The sequence below is a fragment of the Macaca nemestrina genome, chromosome 7, assembly GCF_043159975.1.
Source record: "Macaca nemestrina isolate mMacNem1 chromosome 7, mMacNem.hap1, whole genome shotgun sequence".
NCBI lineage: Eukaryota > Metazoa > Chordata > Mammalia > Primates > Cercopithecidae > Macaca > Macaca nemestrina.
In genome coordinates this window covers 133,227,349-133,253,270 of record NC_092131.1, presented here as the reverse complement: position 1 = coordinate 133,253,270, position 25,922 = coordinate 133,227,349, and the positions used below count along the sequence as shown (strand labels likewise).

Below are 25,922 nucleotides of genomic sequence, written 5' to 3'. Positions count from 1 at the left end.
TTTCACGTACTGAACAACAACTAAGCTAATCCAACCTCGGTTCATCAACATGAGACAATGCGCCTCACCACTGAGCCACTGAGCATGACTCGTGGGAACCAGTTCTGTATATGTACACGCATGTTGGAGATAATGGAAAAGAAGAATGCAGAGTCTGGAGTAACATGCTCCATGATTCTCTTGTTCCGTTGTATCCGTTTTTATAGATTAAAAAAAAAAAATAACAGTGTCTATTTCAGATTATAAAAATGATCTATGTTCATTCTGGAAAATTTGAAAAATCAGGAAAGTGTAAAGATGAAATTTTGAAATCACACTTTATCCTACCCTCCCAAGATACCACCCTTTGCATTTGGTGTTTTCCTTTCACTTCTTTGTTTTTTTCCCCTATGACCGTATATGACAATTTCCTACCTTTTGCTTTTGATGTTACAACATTGCATCAGGAGCATTTCCTCATTGTATTATTCATCCCGTATTTTACTGATTATGATGTTTCAAATTTTTTATCTCTGATTGGATATATCTTCAACTGAAAGCAAGTCACAGTTAATTACTACTTTTTTTTCCTAGAAGAATGTAAAATAACAGTCAGTTCTACAGTTGATTGAATTAGATGTAATAAGATATGGAATGTGCTTCAAAAGCCTGATTTTTATGCCTATATAATAGTTTATCATATGAACATAAACATATTTTATTAGCCTCTTATATTGGACTTTTAGGTGGTTCCAACTTTCTACCTTTTTTTTTTTTTTTTGAGACAAGATCTTACTCTGTCACCCAGGCTGGTGTGCAGTGGCATGATCTCGACTCACTGCAGCCTCAACCTCCCAGGCTCAAGTGATCCTCCCACCTCAGCTTCCCAAGTAGCTGGGACTACAGGTGTGCACCACCATGCTGACTAATTTTTGTATTTTTCAAAGAGACTGGGTCCTGCTATGTTGCCCAGGCTGGTCTCAAACTCCTGGGCTCAAGCCATCCACCCACCTCCACTGCCCAAAGTGCTGAGACTATAGGCATGAGCCACTGCACCTGGCCTCAACTTTCTACTTTTAAGAAGCATCTCTGAACACGAAATGTGTCCACACTGCTCATTGTTTACTGGGGTAGATTCACAGGAATAGATAGAATGAGACAAAACAAACGAGGATCTTAGAAGCTCTGGATGCAGATGCATGTACACATTGAAAAGGTCCAAAAGTAAATATGTGAATATGGAGGGATAGAGATGGGCACTATACTTATTAAGCTCTTATTTTCTGTGGCATTCTTTGTGTATAGACTTTGAAATGATGGTCATAAGGACAAATCAGTAGTGAATGACTGCACTTATGTATGAGAGGAGGTGTGCGTGAGAAGGGGCAGAGAAAGGAGAGACAGAGAAAAAGAGAAGAGAAATGTCCAGCACTACAGAGGAGTCCTGGAATACTGGTATGGATGATGTGGAAGTGAGAGCTCTGAGGTCTGGGGTAAAGCAGGAAAACTGAGAGCTGTTGGGTTGAGAGGAGGTTGTTTGGTAAGATTTTTCACACTCTTGAGTTCCTGGGAAATGTGCTGTTCAGCAGTTGGAGCACAAAGTCTAGAAAGAGTACTGAACTGGATGGGGCCAGGCAATCTGAGTTCACACCTTGGTCTGCTGATGATAACTTGCTCTCTAACTGGCCTTGAACTCATGACTTCACATGAAGAAACTCATGATCCTCACGCCGCAGTCTCCTCTTCTGTAAATGAGGCAATGGGGCTGGAAGATCTTTAGGATTCCACCAGCTCTGCAAATCTGTAGCTTGCGAGTTCCCAGCATTTGGGGAGAGAAAGGTGACATTATCTGGTTTGTAACTAACCCCAGCTCCCCTGCTCCTTGTGGCTCATTTTTCCTTAGGGCCTGGAACAACTTTCTAGAATTCCTTTCCCAGGTCCAGGACATCAGAGCCATTCACTCCCATGGGACTGCATGGGGAATCAGTACAGCCAGGTTCAGCATGACATTGGACTCCCCTCTCTCACTTCACCAAAACTCCTGATGGCCCTTCAGAGAAACCTGCTGCTTTCTGTCTTTCCCGAGAGTTCCAGAAGAGGCATGTAATGGAAACAGCCTTTAGTCTTAGTTTGTGTGCTTTTATCTTAAGTGGCTCCTTTCAAAATCAGGGGTCAGAAGTTCTTCTCCCTGCCTCCCATCCTGAGGGTGATGGAAGAGCGAGAAATAGGAGTTTAAAACAGGGCTTTGGTGAGGATATGGTTTTGGCTGCTCTAATAAAGACCCAAAATGGCATAAACGAAATTGAAGTTCATTTTTCTCTCCCATCACAGTCTGGACGTAAGCGTCTGGGCTGTGAAGGTGGCTCAGCTTTTCCAAGTTGTTAGGGTCCCAGGTTCCTTGTCTTGTTGCTCTGTCGTCTAAGATGGCTCCCCACCATGTCCATGTTTCTACCTGTGGAAAGGGGGAAGAAAGGAAGGGGAAGGCTCCCCCTTCCTTCATAGATGACCGGGAGCTGCCACACTATACTACAGCTTACATCCAATTGGCCAACACTTTATCACGTGGCCACATACTAGGTTGCAGAGGCACCTGGGAAATGTAGTCTTTTTCCCTGATAAAAACTAAGACTATTACTGTGTGAGAGAATAGAAGAACAGAATCCAGAATAGAAGAATGGGAAATGAACAATTTCTGCAAAAAACAGATCTTCAAACCTGGAGCTTCAGGACTCCAAAAATCCATGAGACAGTAGTAGCAGCATATCAAAATGGCTTATCAAATTGAGGTTCATCAAAATAGATTGAACTTAATTTCTTTTTTTTTTTTTTGAGATGGAGTCTCGCTCTGTCACCCAGGCTGGAGTGCAGTGGCCAGATCTCAGCTCACTGCAAGCTCCGCCTCCCGGGTTCCCGCCATTCTCCTGCCTCAGCCTCCCGAGTAGCTGGGACCACAGGCGCCGCCACCTCGCCCGGCTAATTTTTTGTGTTTTTAGTAGAGACGGGGTTTCGCCGTGTTAGCCAGGATGGTCTCGATCTCCTGACCTAGTGATCCGCCCGTCTCGGCCTCCCAAAGTGCTGGGATTACAGGCTTGAGCCACCGTGCCCGGCCGATTGAACTTAATTTCTTACCCATCTCAACTGTCAGGACTTCCCTTCTTTCTTTCCATGTGGCACATCTTGAAGGACCAGTCTTCAGTTCCCTGGTGGCTGGCAAGGCTCTCCCTGAAGAATTGAGAACAGATTTGGAATTGCAAGCACTTCCTTGGCTTGTTAAGAATCAATGACGCACAATGCCGTAGACTTTTATTTTAATATACAACCAAAAGCTGCTTACAGATATCCTCCTGAATTAAACAGGGGTTATCAAACCATGTCATTTTTAAACCTAAATTAGCACATCGCTAGAGTTTTTCAGGGCCTTGAAATCAGTATTCTACTAAGATGGCTGGCATCTTTGCAGTCCTTGGCAAAGCTCCTACTGTGTGCACCTGTATAGATAGCTGAAACTCCTGAAAGTCTTAGTAAGAACACTTTGTTCTCATTGTCATCTTAGCTCCAAAGTCCATTTGCTGCTATTTTTGCTTTTCAATTATAAATTGCTGTGAGTTTAGCTTCCTTATTATAGATTTAGTTTGTTGTGGGTTCAGTTAGCCACCAGTGTGTCGTACCTATTTGTATATTTGAAGCCTGTAATTTTTCATTCACCACCGTGCCTTAAAGGTGTCATCAGTGGACCACCTGCATTGGAATCTCTTGGGTGCTTGTTAAAATGCAGATTCTTGGGTTCTCACACAGACCTCCCAAATCAGAATCTCTGGGAGTGGTCCCTAGAATATATGCCTCTGTGCCAGTGAGAACTCGTGAACACATCTTAATGTGTGATCAGAGTGGTTCAGAAACAAACCATCCAGACTTTTACTGTTAAATCAGTTACACATGTAAGTCCCCAATTCTGCTTCTGTAGAGATAGTTGCATGTGGATTTGTTCTATTTAAATATCTTGCAAAAGGAGGGTGCCGTATTATCACATCAAATTGTGCATAGCTTCTTTTAGGAAGTACCTGGGAGGTGATTCATAATGTCCCTCTCTTATTCTTCTTTATTGTTTTCCCACTGATGCATGGGTATGGGTAGATTAGGAGCCTCTGGGCCAGCCAAGATTAGAAACCACCACTAAGACACAAAGGAGCATACCAGACCCTGCCAAGTCAGTAACTTGCTGGAGAAACTATTTTAAAGAAGAGACATAGGGACTAAGACAAGGAGAGCTCCTGAATGACTTCAGAGGGTTATGAGAGGAAAGCGCCCGAGCCCTCACGGTCAAGGATGTGTCTGGAGGCTGTGCTGGAAAGTGCCTGGGAGGATTTCAGGACTCCCAGGAGCCCTCTGGGGAAGCGGCTGCCTTTCCATTCCTGCCTTGTGTGCTGGGGGAGGGGCTGGATCCAGGGCTGCAGCGGGCCCTTTATCCGCTCCTCTCAGCTCTGACTGGAGTGCTTTGTGTCCTGGCTGTGCCCCTCACAGCCTCTTAGTGACGGGCCTGTTGTCCAAGATGGTCCCGAGGCTGGTCCGGGCCTGCGCCCATGTATTATGCAGCAGCAGCTGGGACAAAGCTCCTGTGTGTAGAAGTGGGGTGGGGTGGGGGCTTGCTCCCCACAGAGTCCTGTTTACCAGGCACTGGGATGCGAGAGGGTAGGATGGTGGAGATGCTGTGTACAGGAGCTGGGCTTCTCAATGCCGCCTCTGAGAGGAGAGAGGTGAGGGCATTGTGGGTGCCACAACAGGCTTTCCTGGCTAAAGCAGGAGTGATGGCTTAGTTCAGGTTCAGGGCAGCCAGAGAAATGATCCTCCACCTCCCAGGGCTCCTAGGCCAACTCAGGATGCACTGCCTGGTCATTAACTGGGGATCTCTGACTAACTGTGACCCCAATTAGTTAGTAATTCCCTAGGGCACTCATGAGACAGGACTAATGTCATCCTTCCTAATCAAAGTGGACAGAGAATCAGTCATTTTCCCTGGACCAGGACTCTTGAGGGGTGCAGCCAGGTCTTGCTCCCCTCTGCATCCTCCTAACCCAGGGCGCCTGGTGTAGGCCAATCACACAGTGAATGTGTGTGGGATGCAAAAGGGTTTTCAGGTATTTGTGATGTGCCCATTCCTGAGCCAGTGGCTGTGGCTTAGGCTTAGATGAGAAGCACAAATGCTGTGGTTGAATGTTTGTGTTCTTCCAAAATCCATGTTGAAATCTTAACCCCTAAAGTTACTAAGAGGTGGAGCCCTTGGGGTGATTGGTCATTCACCAGTCACCTTTATGATAAATCATGAAGGTTGAGGCCTCACGAATGGGATTAGTTCACTTAGACCCCTGAGAGGCCCTTGCTTCTTCCGCCATGTGAGGATGCAGCTAGAAAGCCCATCAGTGAATCAGAAAGTGGGCCGTCACCAGACACCAAATCTGCCAGTGCCCTAATCTTGGACTTCCCAGCCTCCAGAACCATGAGAAATAAATTTCTGTTGTTCATAAGCTACCCAGTTTATGGTATTTTGCTACAGAAGCCTGAAAGGACTGAGACAAGAAGGAAGACCATAGCCTTCCTTCCTAGATGCTTACTGCTCGATAGAGACATAGACTTCGCCCAGATGAGCAGGGTGGAGGAGGCTGCCGTTTATAGAACACCTACTGTGGGCCAGACCTGCTGGGTGGTTTACATGCAGCGGCTCGCTCCCTCCTCCCAGCAACCCTGTCCAACATGAAGCCTTTTCTCCATTCTGTGATGGAAGAACCCAGCTCAGACTGGTTGAGTAATTGCCCAAGGACTGACTCTATGGCCTGTGCTTTTGTAGTAAACAGTATAATGATGGGCATAATTGGGTTGCTGTTGGGGACATGGCTAATCAGAATTATCACTGGAGCCTTTTCAAAATAATACCTCTGCCTCTTCCCCATCACCTCAGATGCACTTATTGGGGGGATGAAGGGTTAAGAATCTTGGGCAGGAAATGTATAGCTTTAAAAAGCTCTCTGGTCATCCTAGTTTCTTCTCAGAAAAGTACTTAGTGTTATTTTTAGTCTTATTTATAGATTTTGGAACTTTACTATGACTCCAACAGAAGGGGAAGGTCTTGCTCAAGGTTACGCAGCCCCACCAAGGTCTCTTGCTGCCCAGCGTGCTGGCCTTAGTGCCATGCTGCACTCCCTTAAAAGCAGGCAGCTGCCCTGGATCCAGATTCAAACCGCCTGCTGGGTGCCGTGGGCCATCGTGCAAGTCTTCCAGGCCGCGGTCGAATGATTCTGACAGGCGGTGAGTACAGCTGTGTCAGCGCGTGGGCCCCAGCGCAAGCAGGCAATCCCATGTCATCTGCGAGATCTCCCATGGGCGAGGGCCTAGCGTTACCAAAGGCCTCGAGAGCTGGGTCTTGCCTCTTGGGTGCACATGGTCTCATGGGGGAGACAGACAGGTGTGCGCAGAGGGATGGCACTGTGTGCCGAACTGGATTTGGTTCTGGAACCAAACACACACAGCCAGACTAATTCCAGCTGCATGGATCTGAGAAGCCTTGCTGAATCAGAGTTTTGTTTTATTTGGAAGACAAGCCTGAGGATAAAATAAAGGGTTTCAAAGGAAGAAGGGAAAGGAAGGAAGTAAAGTTTGCAAACACTAGGTATTTAACTTGCCTTGTCTCATTTAATTTTCCCAAGAACCATGTATATGGAGAGTAGTAACCCTGGTCACTAGATGAGGAAGCAGGGCTCTGAGGGGTCAAAAAAATGGTCCAGGAGTTGTTGAGACTGAGACAGAGCCAGATCTGTCAGCCTTCAAGCCCGTGCTTTCCAACAACATTGGCTTTCTTGGGCTCCACGGAGCAGGCCGAGTGATATCCTGACACTGGTGGCTGTGGGGAGTGGGGACTGGGGATGGGTGGGAACCCAGAGGCAATGAGGAGGAGACAGGTGCATCAGCCACTGTGGCCTGTGGCCTGTGGCCTCTTGTCTCTGCAGATCTTGGAGCTAGGCTCACACCACTTTTCACTCTTCTGTGTTTTTCAAGCACTTTTCTGTTTAATGTATCTTTTGTCCTCCCTTCACTGGTGATCTGGGAACCAAAGGACTTGGTTCTAGTCCCAGCTGTGCTACTCGCCAGCTGTGTGACCTTGAGCAGGTCACTTGCCCATACTGGACCTCCACATTCCCACCTATAAAATGAAGGGTAGTGTGTGTGTGTGTGTGCATGTGTGTGTCTATGACATATATGTGTTGTTGGGTGTATGTGTGCGTGTGTGCATGTGTGTGTCTGTGACTATATATATGTGGTTGGGGGTGTGTGTGTGTGTGTTCATTCTCAGAAAACTCAGTGTGGATAGTAGGACCAAATAAACTCTCGGTCTTTCCTTGCTGTGTTCTCCCCCTGTTGGGTGGACAATGCTGGCGTCATCAGTCTCATTTTATGGAAGATGAAAGTGGAGTCTTAAGAGGGAGTCCTGGGTAAGCAGGGACTAAGCCATACTATGCTCTTACACTCACTTCTAACAACCTCAACTTGAAATCCCCAGTGGGTGGTTGTTATCCCAGTGGGGGAGTCCTGTGCCTGAATGGGGCCCTTAGAGATTGTGGCTGAACATGGGGGTTTGCATTTGAATCTTAGGCTACTGGAATGCCGTAGTAACATGCCATTCTGGATCACTAGATTTTTCAATTCACTTCAATAAATATTTATTGAGCATCTACTATGTCCCAAGCTTCCTACTAAGTGCTGGGGACGGAGTTGAACAGAGTCAGTCCTTGCCTTCCAGCAACCCAGTTAGTGCTGTGGCTTTCAGACTTTTTTGCTATAGTTGCTAGTGAGAAAAATCATTTTGTTGTGACCCAATACACACACACACACACACAAATACATGTTATGTATACAAAACAAAACCAAAGGTCATGATATGCATTCTATTTTCTAGTCTTTTCTACTCTGCTTCATTTTTTTAAAATGCTGGTAGCAGCCTACCACTTTGATTTCATAACCTACTAGTAGGAGGTGACCCTCCAGTGTGAGAAACACAGATTGAGCACTGCATATATTACACATGTTGTATTACATATAAATTATGTGCTATGGAAAAAAAGCAAAAAAATGCATTAATTTGGGGAAATCACAGAAGGCTCCCAGTTCAAGTGGCACTTGAGCTGAGTCCAGATGTGTGAGAAGATTTGAGTAAACAGGAAAAGGGGAAAGGCAGCCAGATGGAAGCAACAGTGCGATCAAAGGCTGGGAGGCGTGAGTGCACAGCTGAGGAGATAGCACTGATGTGCCTGGCACATGAGCAGCGCTCTTCCTGGGTTATCACACTTGGTTCTCAATAATCCTACAAGACAGGGACTTTCTAGTTTATGTACTACTGAGGCGAGCACAAGACAGGGACTTTTTATCTCTTCATGTTGCAAAAGAGGAAAATGGGACTCAGAGACGTTATGTAACTTGCCCAAGGTCACATGGCTACTAAGTGGTGGAGCCAGGATTTGAATTCAGGCAGTTACACTGTGATCTCAATATGAGGTTCCTAGAGATGTGGCCCTAAAAATACTTTGAGCTAGTTCAAGGGGATGTTTGAATACAGGCCTGAAAATTTAAAATTTCATTCTGTAGAGAAGAGGAAAACATTTTGTGATTTTGAGAAAGGGAAGTGACGTGGTCAAAAATTTATTTAGGGGAGGGTCACAGCAGCATCAGCATAGTAGATGGGCTTAAGGAGAGGCAGGGATACTTATCAGAAGATGGTAACAGCATCTCCCTAGTCAGGTCAGCAGCCCCAGATACCATTACATCATATTTATCTTTGGGATGCAATTGAGGATGTTGCTCATATAACACATATTAACAAGAATGAAAGGAGGATGAATCATGTTTTCCTTTTTACTTTGACTACTAGGAAGCTCGGAGCCCCAATCTGTGGTACTCTTCCAGGGAGCATTCAAGAGCTATTAGCCTTCTGTATACTCATTTTGCCTTGCCTTAGTTCTCCTACCCTCACCTTCCTTTAGCCTGAATTTTATCACTTAGATTTTCATCCTGCTGCAACATATGCATTTTAGTATGATGCCTTAGAGCAGGATTTAAATAAAAAACAAATAAAACACACTGAAGCAATTGGAGAGCATTTTTTGTGTGTGCAAGATTGAAAGGTCTTAGAGGGCTAGACTGTCTTATCATCCCCCGGGGCTTCTGTCGTGGTGCTGGTGCCAGGTGTGTGCATCACATGGATGTAAACCTTGGACTGTTGGTGCTGGAAATGTTCCACAGGGTCCTCTCTCCCTCTGCTTCTCAAAAATGGACATAGACCACCAGTAGTACACAAGATAGTCTCAGTGGGGCCCGAATAAACATGGTTGGGTGTAATTGTAAATGCTGGGTGTAAATGTGTGTGTGTGTATATATATGTGTACACATACATATATGCACGCATACATATATATGTACATATATATGAGTGTGTGCATGCATGTGTGTGTGCACGTGTTCATTCTCAGCAAACTCAGAGTGAATAGTAGGACCAGATAAACTCTAGGTCTTTCCTTGCTGTGTTCTCTCCTTTTTGGGTGGACAGTACTGGCATCATCACTCTCATTTTATAGAAGATGAAAGTGGAGTTATATATTTTCTTATTTTTTCTTTTGAGACAGAGTCTCACTCTGTCACCCAGGCTGGAGTGCAGTGGTGCAGTCTTGGCTCACTGCAGCCTTTGCCTCTCAGGTTCAAGTAACTTCCCTGCCTCAGCCTCCTGAGTAGCTGGGATTACAGGCATGCACGACAACACCCGGCTAATTTTTATACTTTTAGTAGACATGGGATTTCACCATGTTGGCCAGGCTGGTCTCGAACTCTTGACCTCAGGTGATCCGCCCACCTTGGCCTCCCAAAGTGTTGAAATTACAGGTGTGAGCCACCATGCCCGGCCTAATTGTTGTGTATTTATTTAATGTGTTTTAGGAAAAACATTAGCTGGGACATCAAACTGTGATGTCATGACTTAAATTGCTTAGAATGATGTTTGTACCGATATTTAAATGTTAGAAAGAGCCAATTTAAAGAAAATTTTAAAATAGATATGGTTCGGGTGATTTGTAGAAATGGCAAGAACATGTTGGCAGTGGTACACAAATTATGAAGTTTGGAAAACACTGATAACACTGATTCCATTCAACCTCTTGTTTGACAAATGACTAAACTGAGGCCCAGAAAGGACAGAACACTTGTCCATGAGTCTGATAAGCTATTTTAAGCCACAGGAGTAAAGAGGGTCTTCCCCTTCCAACCTCATTCAAAAGTCTGCGTTTAGGGATCACCTGGTCCCATATCTTGCTTTTGAATCAGTTTTATATTTCCAAAATGCCTTCTCTGCTTTATTCTCTCGTTCCTTTTCTTTTTTTTTTTTAATCTGAGTCTTATCAAGCAGCTATAATAGGGTAGTTATTTCTTTGTTTTGCAGATAAACAAACTGAGACCCAGAGAGGGAGTGTGCCTGCCGTCACTCAGCCAGCCCAGGCAGGACCAGGGCTAGAAGGTTTCCAGGCCTTCCTACTGTGCGTGTCAGGCAGGGTTGGGCGGGGAGCCAGTTTCTGTGATGAAATCCCCCAACAAAGGGTAGAAAGTCTTCTGGGGTAAATGCAAGGCAGTCTGCTGGCCGAGCTCCACTTGGGAGCACAGGGAACGGTACAGGGCCTATTATACGCTGCTCCACTTCCGGGAAGCTATTACTTTCTGAAGGAGCCACAGATGTTCTCCTTGCCTGCTGATTAACGGGTGTGTTACTCAGCTTGGAGTGGACAGATGAGATCAGCCGTGAATATTCTCAACTGTGTGACCACCATAAACTCTGCCAGTGCAGGTGTAGGGACCCTGCAGGCCATAAGCAATTTAGCCACAGCGTTTAATGAGCAATTGAGCATCTTGGAGGTGCCAGGACCTGTGCTCGTGGCTGGAATGGAGGCGCAGACAAATCAGACACTGCCCCCGACCCCATGGGACTCAGTCGGCTAGGGGAAGCAGACACATAAACAATTAGCCACGGAACAATGCAGTGCATGCCAGCATGGAGGCCTGGAGCAAGCACGATGCAGGGAGTGCTGAGTTCTTTCTCAGGGACCAGAGAGGCTTTGCAGCACAGGAAGCATTTGAACTGTACCGTACTATTGAATAGAGTTTGGCAGGAGGAAATGAGGAGGAGGCATTCCTGAAAGGGGACCTGCCCAGAGTTCCACACTGGCCTGAACTGGAGACCAGCACATGTGCACCTGGGATGGGAATGAACTGTAGCTCTGGCTTCATAACTCTGCCTTTCCAGATGAGTGGGTTACCAGAGCCTTGTGAGAACAGATTGGCCTTGCTTTGGTTTGGTTGTTGGTTTGAGATAGGGAGGCAATGTGACTCAAGAGGACAAGCTTTGGGATAATACAGACCTGGGTTCAAAGCCCAGTTCAGCTCCTTGGCAGTCATGTGACGTTGGGCAAGTTTCGCTTTTTTTTTTTTTTTTTTTTTTTGAGACAAGGTCTCACTCTGTCACCTAGGCTGGAGGGCAGTGGTGCAATCATGGGTCACTGCAGCCTTGACCACCCAGGTTCAAGTGATCCTCCCACCTCAACCTCCCAAGGAGCTGGGACTATAGGCACATGCCACCGTGCCTGGCTAATTTTTCTGATTTTCTTATTATTTGTAGAGATAGGTTCTCACTATGTTGCCCAGGCTGGTATCAAACTCCTGGGTTCAAGTCATCTTCCCACCCTGAAGTGATCCTCCCGATCCAAAGTGCTGGGATTATAAATGTAAGCCACTATTTGACCTTCTCAGTCTTGGTTTTCCATCTTTAAAATGGGGATAATCTATTTTGCTTAGGAGTGAAAATTAAATGAGATGAAGTTGGAGAAGGACTTAACCCATAGCCGGGTTTGTAGTTGGTGCTCCGTACATTAATGACAATTATAGCAATGCTGCTGGGTGAGTGACTGCATGTGGAAGTGGAGTGTGTGGGGGCATGGGCGTGTTTTGAGACCGCCCAGGTGGGTGGACTGTGTGACTGCAGTGTGAGGATGTGAGGGTTGGTTGTATATTCCCTTGAGTGTGAGCTGACTGGGCAAGACATGCCTGAGGCTGTTGAAGGCCACGGGGATTTGGTATGGGGTGAGTTAGCCTGTAATTCACTCTGAGTTGGAAAGGATTCTCCAGTGTCATTCAGTTCCACCTAAACCTGCTATGTGAGTCCCATCCCTGACACCTGTGCCAAGTGACCTCCAGTTTCTTTAATTGCCTTCAGCAATGGGGAACTCACAACCTCCAAACGCAGCAAGTCCTATTTTTGGACCTCACTGACTACTCGCTAGAAACAAAAGCAGCTCAGCCCTTTGGAGCACCTTCAGAATCACTAGATTCACCCCCACACGCCATTCATTCATTCATAGATATTTGCTGGGCACCCCTACTACCAGATACTATTCTGAATCCTGGGGATGTAACAGAGGACCAAGGCAGACACAGGCTCTGTCCTCTCAGAGTTTATAGTTTTGTTGACCTTAACTCACAACGCCTCTGTGAGGTAGGCAGAAGAGATTAGGATGAATCCCATTGAACAGACTGGGAAACAGGATGGTGGTGGTGATGGTGATGGCTGATATTTATAGATACTTAGCATGTGTCTGGTGCTTTGTATACTTTAGGGAATCTAATCTTCACATCAGCCCTAGGAGGTAAGCCCTATTAATATCGCCCCTCTTTTAAAGATGAGAACCATAGCCGGGTGTGGTGGTGGGCACCTGTAATCCCAGCTACTCCGGAGACTGAGGCAGGAGAATCACTTGAACCTGGGAGGCGGAGGTTGCAGTGAGCCGAGATCACGCTACTGCACTCCAGCCTGGACAACAAAGTGAGAATCTGTCTCAATTAAAAGAAAATAAAATTTAAATTTAAAAAAGATGAGGAAGCAGAGAAGTGATGTTTCTTGCTTAGAGTCACACAGCAAGGAACCGGCCTGGCTCTTTTAACCCCAGGCCCATGCTGCCTCTTGAATCAAGTCATCAAGACTTGCCAGAGTGATACAGCAGGGGCCTTGACTGAAGCTGCTGGACGCAGACCCTGGGTGCTTTGCACCACCATTGGAAGGTCACGTGGAAGCCCTGGCAGTGTCCATGCATGTGGAAGCTTAACATGAGTGACCTCCAGTCTGCCCCACCCACAGCTGTGTTTACACCACCTCGTCACCCCCACCCTATCCCATCCCAAAGAGCCAGAAGTGAGTGAGGTCAGCCTCTCCCACCCTGCACGTAAACAGAGGCTGGAGGACCAGAAGTCATCTCAGGGCAGTATGATAGTCCCCTGGTGGGACAAGCCAAGGGCAGCTTCAGGTTCCTTTGCTCCAGAAATCCTGTTGGGCGTCTCTATCCCAGCATCCAGTAGCCTGTTGCTCCCAGGAGCAGCAGCATCGGGTGGGAGGGCAGGCAGGGCTGGGTGAGGATTACCGCGTGCTGGATGACGGCTCCTGGGTAATCCCCGTTTGTGCCACTTGCAAAGCGTGAGGTTGGAGGCGGGTGTGTTTGAGCAGCCCCAGCCCCTCCATTGTCGACACCACGGATTACAGCAGCTTCTCTCTGCAGCTCAGCATGGGTCGCACAGATTCCTTGACTGCTCTGTTGGGAAGACGCCCTTTCTCATTCCTCCTGCTCTCTGCCCAGCCCTCCTCAGTTCAGCCTCCAACAGGAAGGAGGATTTTCAACCCTAGAGACTGGGTGATGGAAAGAGACTTGAGATGGACTCAAAGGACTGGGGTGGCAGGTCCTGCTCTTGTGCTGTCTTGAGCAGGTGACCTAACCTCTAATTCTGTCTTCTCATCCCATAAATGAGGATAAAAAATAAAGCCAGCTGCCCAGCTTAAGTCAGGTAATCCATGTCAGGGTGCTCTGTAAACTAGCGGCACCACTCTACCAATGTCAGATATTAGAATCGGCCATGGCACAAGACTTGCAGTGGTGTGAGACTGCAGTTCCATCTGCTCAGGAGGCTGAGGCGGGAGGATCACTTGAGCCCAGGGAGTTTGAGGCTGCACTAAGCTATGATCGCCACAGCACTCCAGCCTGGACAGCTGTGAGACCACGTCTCTAAAACCAGCGACAACAACAAAAATGATATTCGAGTCAACAGTGAGCACAACTACCAACACGAATAACAATGGTGATCAGCACCACATGAGTCTGTGAAAGGTACTGTTCAGTGTTTCCTCCAGCCTGGAACTGATGTTAGGAACTACTGTCTCTTGGGCCTAAAACTAATATGTGATGTATTAGTTGTGCATTCAAATAACCTTAGGGGCTTTTCAAACATCAGACCCAAAGGTTCTTGGGGTCCATGCCCAGAGATTCTAATTCACTAGATCTGGGGTGGAGCTGGGCGTCTGTTTGTTTTGTTTTTTGGCTTTTTTTCTTTTCTTTGAGATGGAGTCTCGCTCTGTCACCCAGGCTGGAGTGCAATGGCATGACCTCGGCTCACTGCGAACTCCACCTCCTGATTCTCCTGCCTCAGCCTCCTGAATAGTTGGGATTACAGGGGCACGCCACCACACCCAGCTAATTTTTGTATTTTCAGTAAAGACGGGGTTTTGCCATGTTGGCTAGGCTAGTCTTGAACTCCTGACCTCATGATATGCCCGCCTTGGCCTCCCAAAGTGCTGGGATTAACAAGCACGAGCCACTGAACCTGGCCGTGTCTCTGTTTTTAACTCCAGTGCTAGTGGTCAAAGACCACTCCTGCCCAAAGTCAAGGGCACTGCAGGACAAGTGACTGTATGCCCAGGGTCCCTTCCTCTGCACCACACTCAGCTGTTCCTGAGCCTCCTTGCAGTGGGCGGCCCGAGCACGCTGCTGTATGCTGAGGGAACCCAGTCTTCTCAGCTGCCCGCAGGGTTTAGGAATCTCTAAACTTGAAGCTTCTCCACAGTTTATTTTATGCAACTTTCTGTATCTAGAACGGGGACAAATGTTTCTTCAGCTAATTTTTTTAAACTCAGGTTCTTCAAGGTATAATTTACATGCATTAAAAAAATCATCTTTTTTAGTGTCCCGTTCTATGCATTTCACAAATGCAAACAATCATGTAACCACCATCACTATCATGATACAGAACATCTCCACTGCCTCCTGAAATCCCCTCCTGCCCCTTTGTGATCAGGCCTTCCTCCCACCCCCAGGCCTTGCCACCATTCATCTGTGTTCCATCTGTAGAAGATTTTTTTTTCCAGAATATTATATCAATGGAATCATTGGGTATGTAGCCTTTGAACCTGCTTGTGCACTCCACTTACAGGTTTTTTTCTTTTTTGTTGTTGGGTGTTTTTGAGACAGGGTCTCAGGGTCTTGCTTTGTTGCCCAGGCTGGAGTGTCTGAACACAGCTCACTGCAGCTTCCAACTCCTGGGCTCAAGCAATCCTCCCACCTCAGCACCCCAAGTAGCTAGGACTACAGGTGCACACCACCACACCCAGCTAACTTTTGTATTTTTTGTAGAGACAGGGTTTCACCATGTTGCCCAGGCTGGTCTCAAACTCCTGAGCTCAAGCAGTCTGCCCACCTTGGCCTCCCAAAGTGCTGGGATTACGGGTGTGAGCCCGGCCCAGCTTTACTGTATTTGAGAGTCATCTGTGGGGTTGTGGGTATCAGTAGTTTGCTCCTTTTATTGCTGAGTTTGTGTTTCATCCTGTGGATGTGCCATAGCTTTTCTTCCTGGGGTAATTTAATTGTTTCTAGCTTTCATCCAGAAATGCTGTCTAGCAAGAAATGCAATTTGTTTGATTCATATGTAAATCTTTCTGCACAGGCTGCTTCAAAAGTCAAAAAGACTCATTCGTCAGCAGTTTTTAAAAAATTTTCCTACTACGTGCTGCTGCGAGGGCACGTAGTTCCAGTGCTTACAGGGCTCAGATGAGAACCGTAATGCAGGAGGGGGCTTGGGTGTAACTGAGCATCCCCTCCCCTCCTGAAGGGGCTGCAGTGGGGATGTGGGTGCATAGTAGTTTCTGATTTTTTATTTTTCAACAAAAGAAAGAAGTCTGAGTTTTTCTTAAAGATCCTGACTTTTAAAAAATGTTGGCAACTAATTTAGAACATGCTTAATCACTGTGCTGGCTGCTAGCTGCTGGCTAGATTGAGTTCTGTCTCATGACCTGTGGCTTATGTGGTCCTGAGTGCTAGAGATTCAGACAGATTTTCTCCCCTGTGCCCTCTGGGGACAAGTGATGTGGACAGAAGGGAGAAGCCAGGGACTTGGCTGACACAGATGCAGGACTCCCAGCCTTTGAGTGAGGGGAGGAGGGAGCAAGAGACTCAGAGTCTTCCCGGGAATCACTGCTTCTAAAGCAGTGGCTTTTCATTCTCCCTGTGGGGAGCTCAAGAATACAGAGGCTCAGGCCCCATCATCAAGTCCATTTTGTTGGCTGGGGAGAGACCCAGGTGTCAGTACTTATGAAAAAACATGTCTGCGGGCAAATTTAAGCAGTGAGGGCTGAGAACCACTGCTCCGGAGAGGCCAGGAGGTCTGGTCAGAGGCTGAGGCCCCAGCCCCCAGGCACCTCTCCCTGCCAGTTTCCCTGGGGAAGTCATGAGTTTGAAGAGTAGGCAGAGGTCAGGTGTCATCACTGAGTCACTCATCAATGGCCAATGAGAGTGCACAGGGTAGCTCTGAGCACAGGATGTGTAGTGAGACTCCTGGGTTTAGCTCCCAGTCCCACCACTGCCAACTGGGGGTCCTTAGCAAGGTACTTACCTCTTTTCTGCCTGTTTCTACATCTGCAAAATGGGCACAATAATGTCAAATTCATGAGGATAATGAGGACCAAATTAGGTAATTCCTATAAGCTGCTTCTAAATGCATTACCTATAAAATTTTATTTTTATTTGTTTATTTGTTTTACTTTACATTTGTGTATTCATTATTGTATTGATCTTGTGCTGGTCTCATATGAGAGATTCAGAAATGACTTAAGACATCATCCCAACCATCAAGGAGTTTAGAGTTAGACCTGAACACAGGAAAAGCAATGCACCAGGGCAGGGCAGCTTGCCCTCAGTGCCTGAGGGTGGTTTATGGACCTTCAAGTGCAGATGGGTCCCCAGGAAGAAAGAGTGTGTTGGTGGGGGGTGGTCAGGGAAGGTGTGTGTTGGGAGAGAGATGAGTAAAATTCCAGGGTGCAGAGAGAAGAGGGCAGGCATCTCTTTGGAGTGTCTTGGGGTTGGGGAGGTGGAGGTAACCACGTGCCTGGGACAATAAGGAGAGCCTGGCTATAGCATAAGGAGCTCGTGGGAGAGGAGACTCTGCATCACGGTGGAGTGAGAGGCACTGTGACAAGTGTGGTCTTCATCTGCAGGATGGGATGGGGAGATGTGAGCAAGAAATGGCTTCTGCTCTGAGCCTGTACGATTATATTAGGTGACTCGGTTATTTGCTGAGCTGAATCTTGCAGGGGCAGCCTCATCTCCCTCTGTCTGCTTACCTCTGCCATAGACCCTCAGGCTTACGGGTACAGCCTCCTTCCTGCCCCACACACCCTGGTGTATCCCCATGTCCACGCCTCCCCATATTGTAGCTAACATAACTTGCTGAGCTTCTAGTGTACCAGTTCGATGAGGCTCTGTGCTGAGGGAGTTTGCTCACTCTTACGTCTATACCCAAAATCTTCCCTCCCTGCCCCCAAACTGGAAACACAGCCTTCCATAAAGACACCTCCTCCAACCCCACCACCACCCAAACCAGCAACATCAGTGCTGGAGAGAGGAAGAAAAGGGGAAGGGCCAGCATAATTTGGGTGGGGCTTTGCATATATTAGTAATAACAATTACAAATATTCAACAATAATGGTACATTACCATAATGACCAAATCTCCGGTGCCTTCTACGTGCCAAGCACTTAGCAGGCATGACCTCATTTAATTCTCACAAGAGTCACAGAGAAACCCCATAGCCCAGTTAAGCACACACCCTATGGAGTGGAAGGCCTGGGTTTGAATCCTTTCTCTGTCCCTTCTTGCCTGGATGACCTTGGGCAAGTTACTGAATGCCTGTGCCTTAGCTTCCTCCCCTGTGATATGGGGAAGATAATAGCGTCTGCCTCACTGGGTTGTGATGAACACTAAGGAAGGCAGTATTTGCAAAGTGCTTAGAATAGTACCTAACATGTAGCAAGTACACCACTAACTGTCAAATACATTAAAATATGTAACATATCACTTTATCCATTTTATAACAAGGGGATAGAAACAGGTGAGTCAAAGGACTTTACAATAGTTACGTGTATGAAGCCCATGGTGTGAGCCAAGTAATGTTACAGTCACTGTACATGCATTTTCATTTAATCCCCACATCAGCTCCATGAGGAGGCACCATTATTATCACCACAGTTGATACACAAATGGGGTCCTAAAAGGTAGATCAACTTGCTCACGACAGTAGCTAATAGAGAAGGGCCTTTTCCCAGGGCTTTTCCTGCCTCCTCTGGAGTCTACATGGGCTCACCCAGCCTCTCCATTCATTCCCTGAGGCTAAGCATTGCTGGGTACAAGAGACTTTCTGCTGAGAGGGATGCCTTCAGTTTCCCATGTGATGTGGAAGATAAGGCAAGCTGGGGAAAGGGCAGGATGAGAATGTGGGAGGGAGGGACCAGCAGGTCTCCTGGGACAGATGTGCCATTTGCCTCCAGATGGGGCAGGGAGGAATGAATTGTAATTGGACAGCAGAGATGCTGTAACTTTATTTAGAGTTAGCAGAGGAGAGCCAGGAAGGTGAGGCCAGCGAGGTCTGCTGGGGGAGCCATGGGATCATGCTGGGGAGTGCTGAATGTGTCTTGGAGTTTTGCAAAGTTGTTGCCCCATCAGCGGGGCTGGTCCACATTGGAAATTCTGGAGTAGTTCTGAATGAGTCAATGTCTGAGAAAATCTTTTAGTTCAGAAGTTCAGGAGAATAATTGGAAAGACTCCATTGCAGGTCTGCTGTGTACGGTTGTCTGAGTTGTGCCCTGCACAAAGGCACCTGGCAGGGGGTAAATGGGGTCTGAAATCCAGTCCACATTCCACTCCCTGAGCCTGGAGCTGATTCTGCTGGAGGAAGAGGCACCTTTCTCTATTCTCATAAAAGTGCCCTGTGGACTGGAGTGGTCCTGACTCGGTGGAAGAGGTGAGGAGAGAGACTTTATCCCCGGAGGTGGATTGACAGAGGCCGGACTATGCCAGTGGTTTGGTACTCAGGCAACCACAGCTTTGACTTTCACAGAAACCACGAGGGCCCAAACAAAGAGCCCAGGTGCTGGGGAAGAAACGATGTGCAGGGAAAAGCTGTGCACTGAGCAGCTCCCAGGGCCTCCGCATGTCCTTATGAAATGGACAGGGGACCAGCAGGAGGGTCAGTGACAGGAGCAGCCTCAGTGGGGATCAGATCAGGAGGACCTGGATGAGGCTGAGGCAGAAGCTAATTGAGAACCCTGACCTGATGACTGGGACCCAGCTCGCTGTGGAGTCAGGAGCTTGGGCTCTTAAACCAGCGTGTGTGTGTGTGTGTGTGTGTGTGTGTTCATGCGTGTGTGTCTGTGTGTGCTGTGTGCATACACATGCACTACGTCTAAGTGGACACCATGAAGGAAAAGCACACCAGTAGAAAGAGTCCTTTAAAAACCAGGAATCCAAAAAGGTAGGTAATGCCCCGCCAGAGGCACCGCTGCCCTGGAGGAGTTGCCTGATGCTGTGTTCTGTCACCCAGCATTGCCATCATGTTGGAAGAGAAAAGGGAGGGTGCTGGTGTTTGCTCAGTGCCCACCAGGCACCGTGCCAGATGTTCTGCATCCATTACCTCATTTTCCTCTCCACCCCTCTTCCTCATGGCTTCTGTAGCAATGACATCATTCAGTGGAATAAAGAAAGAAAAAGAGGGAAAAAAATCTCCTTTCAAGGCTCGGCAGTGTTGCTGGACCCAGGGGATGCTATGTGGGGTGGTCGTGTGAACGGGCAGTATGAACCTGATTATTGCTCCCCCTGACCCAAGTGGTCATTGTTATCATCCCCTGAGCTGTGCAACTTTTCCAGCAACTGCATGGCAGGCACAGGCAGCTGCATCAGCACACCCCAAGGAACTGTGCTGAAGGATGAGAGAAAACCTCGAAACGAAATGGTTTTCTTTGTTCCTGGCAGGAGCAGGCCTGCTAGGCTTGAGTGGGGCTCTGTGGTCTCTGGGCCTCCTTAAAATAGCAAAGTTCTTTGCTGTGGGGGCAGAGAGACCTCATGGGGACAGGTCACAGGCAGTGCCCAAAGACTCAGAGATCTGCTCCCCTCTCCCTCTCTTCTTTATTTCCATCAGTTGAAATGCTTTAGGCTGCAAGTAACAAAGAAAGCCAAGACTGACTCAATCTATAGGATTTTCATGGTTTTTCAAATAAGAGTTGCAGAGGAAGGAGGTCCTAGGTTTGGTTGGTGGCTCCACAGTGTCATCAAGGACCCAGGCCTCTTCTGTGCTTCTGGTCTGTCTTCTCCTCATTTTGGCCTTTTGGTTGTAGGCTTGTTACCTCTTGGCCACAAAATGGGTTCCAGAACGCCAGGATTTACCTCCTCAAATGCAAGCAAAGGCAGGAAGCAAGCAAAGGTGTGTGCCAGTATGCCAAGAAAGAACTTTTCTTATGTCTCTCTCCTTAGTGAGACAAAAATCTTCTCAGAAGCCCCCTAGGGGACTTCCTCCTATGTCTCACTGGCCAGAACTGGGTCTTGGGCCCTCTCCCAAGGGTGAGGGGTGTTCCTGTGGTCGTGCAGGGCAGTGGTGGGGGTGGGGCTGGGAATGGCAGGTACAAGTCCGGTCAGCAGGTCTGCCTGCTCCCTTCTCCAGGAGCTTGTCCCTGTGCTCCCAGGGAACACCTGGATGTCCAGGTTCTGAAGTGGTGAAAGGCCAGTCACTTGCCCGTCAGTGGGTTATGGACAGTCTCCATGTATAGGGCATTGTGAGGAAGACCAAGAGGATGGAGGTTGTCCTGAGAAGGAGACAGTATTACCCCCATTTTTATAAATGAGAACTCAAGCTCCAAAAAGTTAATGAACTTGTCTAGGGTTTGTTATACATTTTATAATATTTTATAGATGAGAACACAAGCTCCAAAAAGTTAATGAATTTGTCCAGTCGATACCTAGTAAATGGTGGCACTAGGATTTAAACCCGTATCTGTCTGTGAAGCCATCCTGTGTTTGGCCCACTTTGGAACAGTGTCCTCTCTCCTTCCAGCATCTCAGCCAGGAAGTTGGCAACCTTTAGAGTTCCTGTGCATTCCAGCTCTCAGAGCTGACACCAGGGCCCAGCTTACAGCGTCCGGGAGAAGTTAATCTCAACACATGTAAAGAGAACCAGTCAACCCTGAAGTACACACCAGATGCCAGGGGGCAGGGTGGCAGCCAGGAAATGCCGCAGGTGTTCAGGGGAGGGTAGGTCCCTGGGGATGGGATGGTCAGAGACCCCGTGGGGCCAGTTCATTTACCGCTTGACATCAGTAGCCACACCAGAGAAGGTGCGGACGCCTGCACACAGACAACCCCTCCTGAGTTGCCAGGAGGAGAGGAGGAGATGCTCCTGGCAGTCAGTGTAAACAGGCTGCTGGAATGGCCCTGATGGCCACGAGGGAGGGCCACATGCCACCCCTCAGCATCACTGGAGCAGGCTCTCTGTTGGTTGCTAGCAACGGATTCTGTTGACCTTTAGTAAATGAGGGAGTCTGGGCTAGAGAGTGACCAGCAGCCAGGCCGCCCAGGCTCTCAGGCCTCAGATGCCTGGAATTTCAGAGCTAGAAGGTACTCAGATTTCCGTTATCTTGACTGCCGCAGTGGGGTCTCTGGGGTGGTGATGTGAGTGCCTCCTGCACCAGCAGCCCCCATGTGGCATAACTCCTTGGGTGCTATTCATCCACACGGCCCATCTGTGCAGGGTACAGCCCTCATGGTCTTAGCTGGCAGCCCTGACAACTTGGATGTGCAAAGAAGATACAAGTTTATTTCCTCTGAAGCTTGTCTGGTGTCATCCGGGAGCCCCACCTGGTAGGTAGCCGTGATAAAACGCATTCAGCTCGGTCCAGTGGAGTTGGTCTGATTCAGTAACTTATGATGTAAAGGCTCACCCTTTGGGGGATAATTGTTGTTGTTGTTGTTGTTGTTGTTGTTGTTGTTGTTTGAGACGGAGTCTCGCTCTGTCGCCCAGGCTGGAGTGCAGTGGCATGATCTTGGCTCACTGCAACCTCCACTGGTCCCAGGTTCAAGTGATTCTCCTGCCTCAGCTTCCTGAGTAGCTGGGATTACAGGCGTCTACCACCATGCCCAGCTAATTTTTTATGTATTTTTAGTAAAGATGGGGTTTCACCATGTTGGCCCGGCTGGTTTTGAACTCCTGACCTCAAGGGATCTACCCACCTCAACCTCCCAAAGGGCTAGGATTACAGGTGTGAACCACCGTGCCAGGTGGGGGTAATTTGACATCTGCTTGGATGACTCCAAAGGCATCACCTTTCAGAACTCCTCCTCCCCTGGCCTCTGTGGATAGAGATGGCCCAGGCTCATGTGACTTCAAGGGTTGGAGGAAAAGGGCCCTAGCTCCCCAGTGGACCTTAAACATGTCCTGACTGATGCCCCTGAGGTGTGGCTGGTCTGTCCTCTCCCAGAGCATTCTTTGGGCATCTCCTGCTGATGTCTGCAGCTGACGAACTCATGCTTCATTTTGTTCTTGGCCCTGATAGTGGGGTGCATCCCAAGCGGGGCCCTGGCTGGTCTTGCAGATTTCAGAACCCAAATCTCATTACATCTTGCCCAGGCCTAAACTGTCTCCCTAACAGCCTCTGAGCCCGCACCTTGCCCCTGCCCATGCCAACCTCGCACTAGCTTGTGGCTCTCAGACCTTCCACACCCTGCTTCGGGGCTGTGCGGAGACTGCTGCGTCCTCTCCACCAGCCAGGCGCCAAAGGAGGCTCAAGGGCATGCTCCAGGCTCTCTGGCCACACCCCTCACCATCTCATTCAGTGAAGCCAACTTCTGTTTGACCCACTGCTTGTAATAGTGTCCTTTCTCCTTCCAGAATCTCAACCAGTAGGTTGGAGAGACACTCCTGTGTTCTCAGAGCACCCTCAACACATTTTCCCCTGAGGTTCTGGCCCAAAGTACAGGAACTCCAAGCACACTCCTGAACATCCATGTATCTGTTTCTGCTTCCCTTCTCATCCCACAGTCCTGCAGGCTGCAAGGGTGAGACTTCCCCTTCCTCCTGGTGTCCAGCCAGGACCTCCCTGTGATGGAGTCAGCCAGACAGGACTCTTCATTTGCTAACATGGAGAGACGGGAGTTAAGAAAAGTCCTCTGTCAACAATTCTGTCTCTTAAGATATTTTGTGGCTGCAGAATCCTATCTTGGAAGTCGGAATGTAACTTTGTTTGAGTCCTGCTTTCACTGTCTGAACTCTCCCTGGATAATGGATATCATTTATTTATTTTGTATTTTTGTAGTTTTTTGGAGGCAGAGTCTTGCTCTGTCATCCAGGCTGGAGTGCAGTGGCATGATCTCGGCTCACTGCATTCTCCATCGCCCGGGTTTAAGTGATTCTCATGCCTCAGCCTCCTGAGTAGCTGGGACTCTAGGCGCACGCCAGCATGTTTGGCTAATTTTTTTATTTTTAGTAGAGATGGGGTTTCGCCATGTTGGTCAGGCTGGTCTCAAACTCCTGACCTCAAGTGATCTGCCTGCCTTGGCCCCCCAAAGTGCTGGGATTACAGGCGTGAGCCACCATGCCTGGCCAATAAATGGATGTGATTTAGCGGAACAGCAGGAAGGTCACACCTAGTAAATGCAGAACAGTGCACTAACATTATTTTAAAAATTACAGTGATCCCCTTTACATTCTTCTCTGACCTCTTCTCCATCTTGCTTCCCTCTGCTTATGGCTTCTGCCTCTGCCACCAACTAGTGGTGCAATGTAGCCCACATTTAAACCCTTCAAGGGGAGGAGCTGGCTGGTTTAGCTGTCACCATTGAGTGTGGATCACTCCTATGGAGCAGAGCTGTGTGCTGGACGGTCATGTGGAATGCTATGCGACCACCTAGAATGAGGTGGCCTCCCTTGTGAATTGGGGGAACAGAAGGCATTGTAGGGCGTTGTAGGGGAACTGTTGGTCACAGATCCCAAGAAGACTTCTCTTTCCTTGCTGCATCCTAAATTAACTACTGGATTCTTTTTACAAGGCAGTGAGTGAGAGGTGGAGAACATCATGAGACAGTCATCACGGATGTTTTCAAACAAAACCCATTGATTTCCTCAGTAACATTAAGTTTAATTTAAAAAAACAAGTTTCTGCTCTGGTTTCTAGACCCTCAGCTGGTGAGGCCCCTTGAATTGTTTCCAAAGTCCTAGAGGAAATAGTTACTCCTACACACACACACACACACACACACACTCTCTCTCTCTCTCTCTCTCCCCTTGGGGACAGCACAGGGTGGACAGTGCAAAGGGTTTATCTCCAAATAAGCTCTGTGCATGGGGCCTGGGATCTATTTATTTATGGGCAAGTTGATTTATTACCCCTTTTTATACCCAAAATGATTAGCAGTAATATAAAGAACTTCAGCTTCTCCTTTCTCATTTGAGGCACTGAGAGATGGGCCTCCTTTTATTTGAACAGAGATACTACAACAAAGCCAGCAGACGGTCCTTCTCTTCCATGCCGTCCCCTGGCTGTAATGTAGATAGATTATCTCTTGGGAAGGGGAAGGCCCATCACCAGTTACCATATTCCCCTGGGGACAGTTTATCAGTCCATCTTTTTCTGCACTGGCAGGTGACAGGGAGCAAGGTCTTGGTCTGTGGACCAGGGACCAGGCCAGGCACTCTGAACACGGGATCCCAGTTATCCTGAGAGTTGGTCAGGGCATGTCACAGGCAGGGAGCCTCGGCAGTGGCAGCTGTGCCTGGCATCTCCCCAGCTCAGCCTTTAGCCTTGACTATGAAACAGCCTTTTAAAAAAGTTGGTCAGCCTCGCCTACCAAGAGGCTGGAGGCCATGAAGGAGGATGTGAGAAGTAGGACCTGCTGTGGAAAGAGAATAGGGCTGAAAACCAGAAGTCCTGGGTTGAATTCCACCAGCCCTTATTAAGCACTTGCTGTGTGCACGATCTTGTGCATGACAGTCTAGAAATACAGAAGAAAGCCCTCGAGGGATGCATTAGGCCCAGCTCTTTTACTCACTCGCTGGCCGGCAGGATGGTTGTCAAGGGCAAACCCAAAGCACTTTTGAAGGTGCAGATTGATTGATAAAATAATCTTTGTTGAGCAGTCATGGTTAGCAAAGCACGTTCACACACAGTATTATTTCACTAGATCCTCCTAACCATCCTAGGAAAAACATGAATTATATCCATTTTTCTGATGGAGGAACTGGGAGGTAAAGGGACAGATGCAAAGTCACAGAGCTGAAGCTTCAGAGGGCCCAGTGCTCCTTGCAGTGCCGCTCAGGGACCAAAGTCTGGTTCCGGGACCAGTAGCTTCAGCATCACCTGGCAATGAGTTAGGGATGCAGATTCTCGGGCCCCACCCTCGACTTCCTGAATCAGAAACAATGGGCCTCAGCAATCTGTGTTTTCACAAGCCCACCAGGTAATTGTGATGCACGTGCAAGTTTGAGAAGCACTGAGCTGGAGAGTGATTCTCAATTTAATCATCTGTGTGAACCACCTGGACCACACCATGTTCAACCGTAGATTCTGATTTGAGTCAAGGGTGGGGCCTGGGATTCTCCATTTCTAACCAGCTTCCAGGTAATGCCAGTGCTATTGGTCCACAGGTGGTCCATTGAACAGCAGAGATCCCAAACAGCAATCTCCTGGTGGGCTTGGTTAAAATGCACATTCCCTAGCTCATTCCCACAATGTGTGATTC

At 48.0% G+C, this 25,922-nt stretch overlaps 1 protein-coding gene across 4 annotated transcripts in view; it reads left to right on the top strand.

Annotated features, from left to right (window-relative positions):
- LOC105487934 (coronin 2B) overlaps window positions 1-25,922 on the top strand; it is a 151,663-nt gene that overhangs the window by 32,584 nt on the left and 93,157 nt on the right. Inside the window, exon 1 of one of the 4 annotated variants that reach the window (XM_011751611.2) lies at window positions 6,203-6,279. The exons of 2 other annotated variants lie outside the window; for them this stretch is intronic. The gene's annotated coding sequence lies outside the window, so the exon portion shown is untranslated. Of the gene's footprint in view, window positions 1-6,202; window positions 6,280-14,189; window positions 14,208-25,922 lie in introns of those variants that run through there. One more of the 4 variants, XM_011751622.3, reaches the window with a different exon arrangement.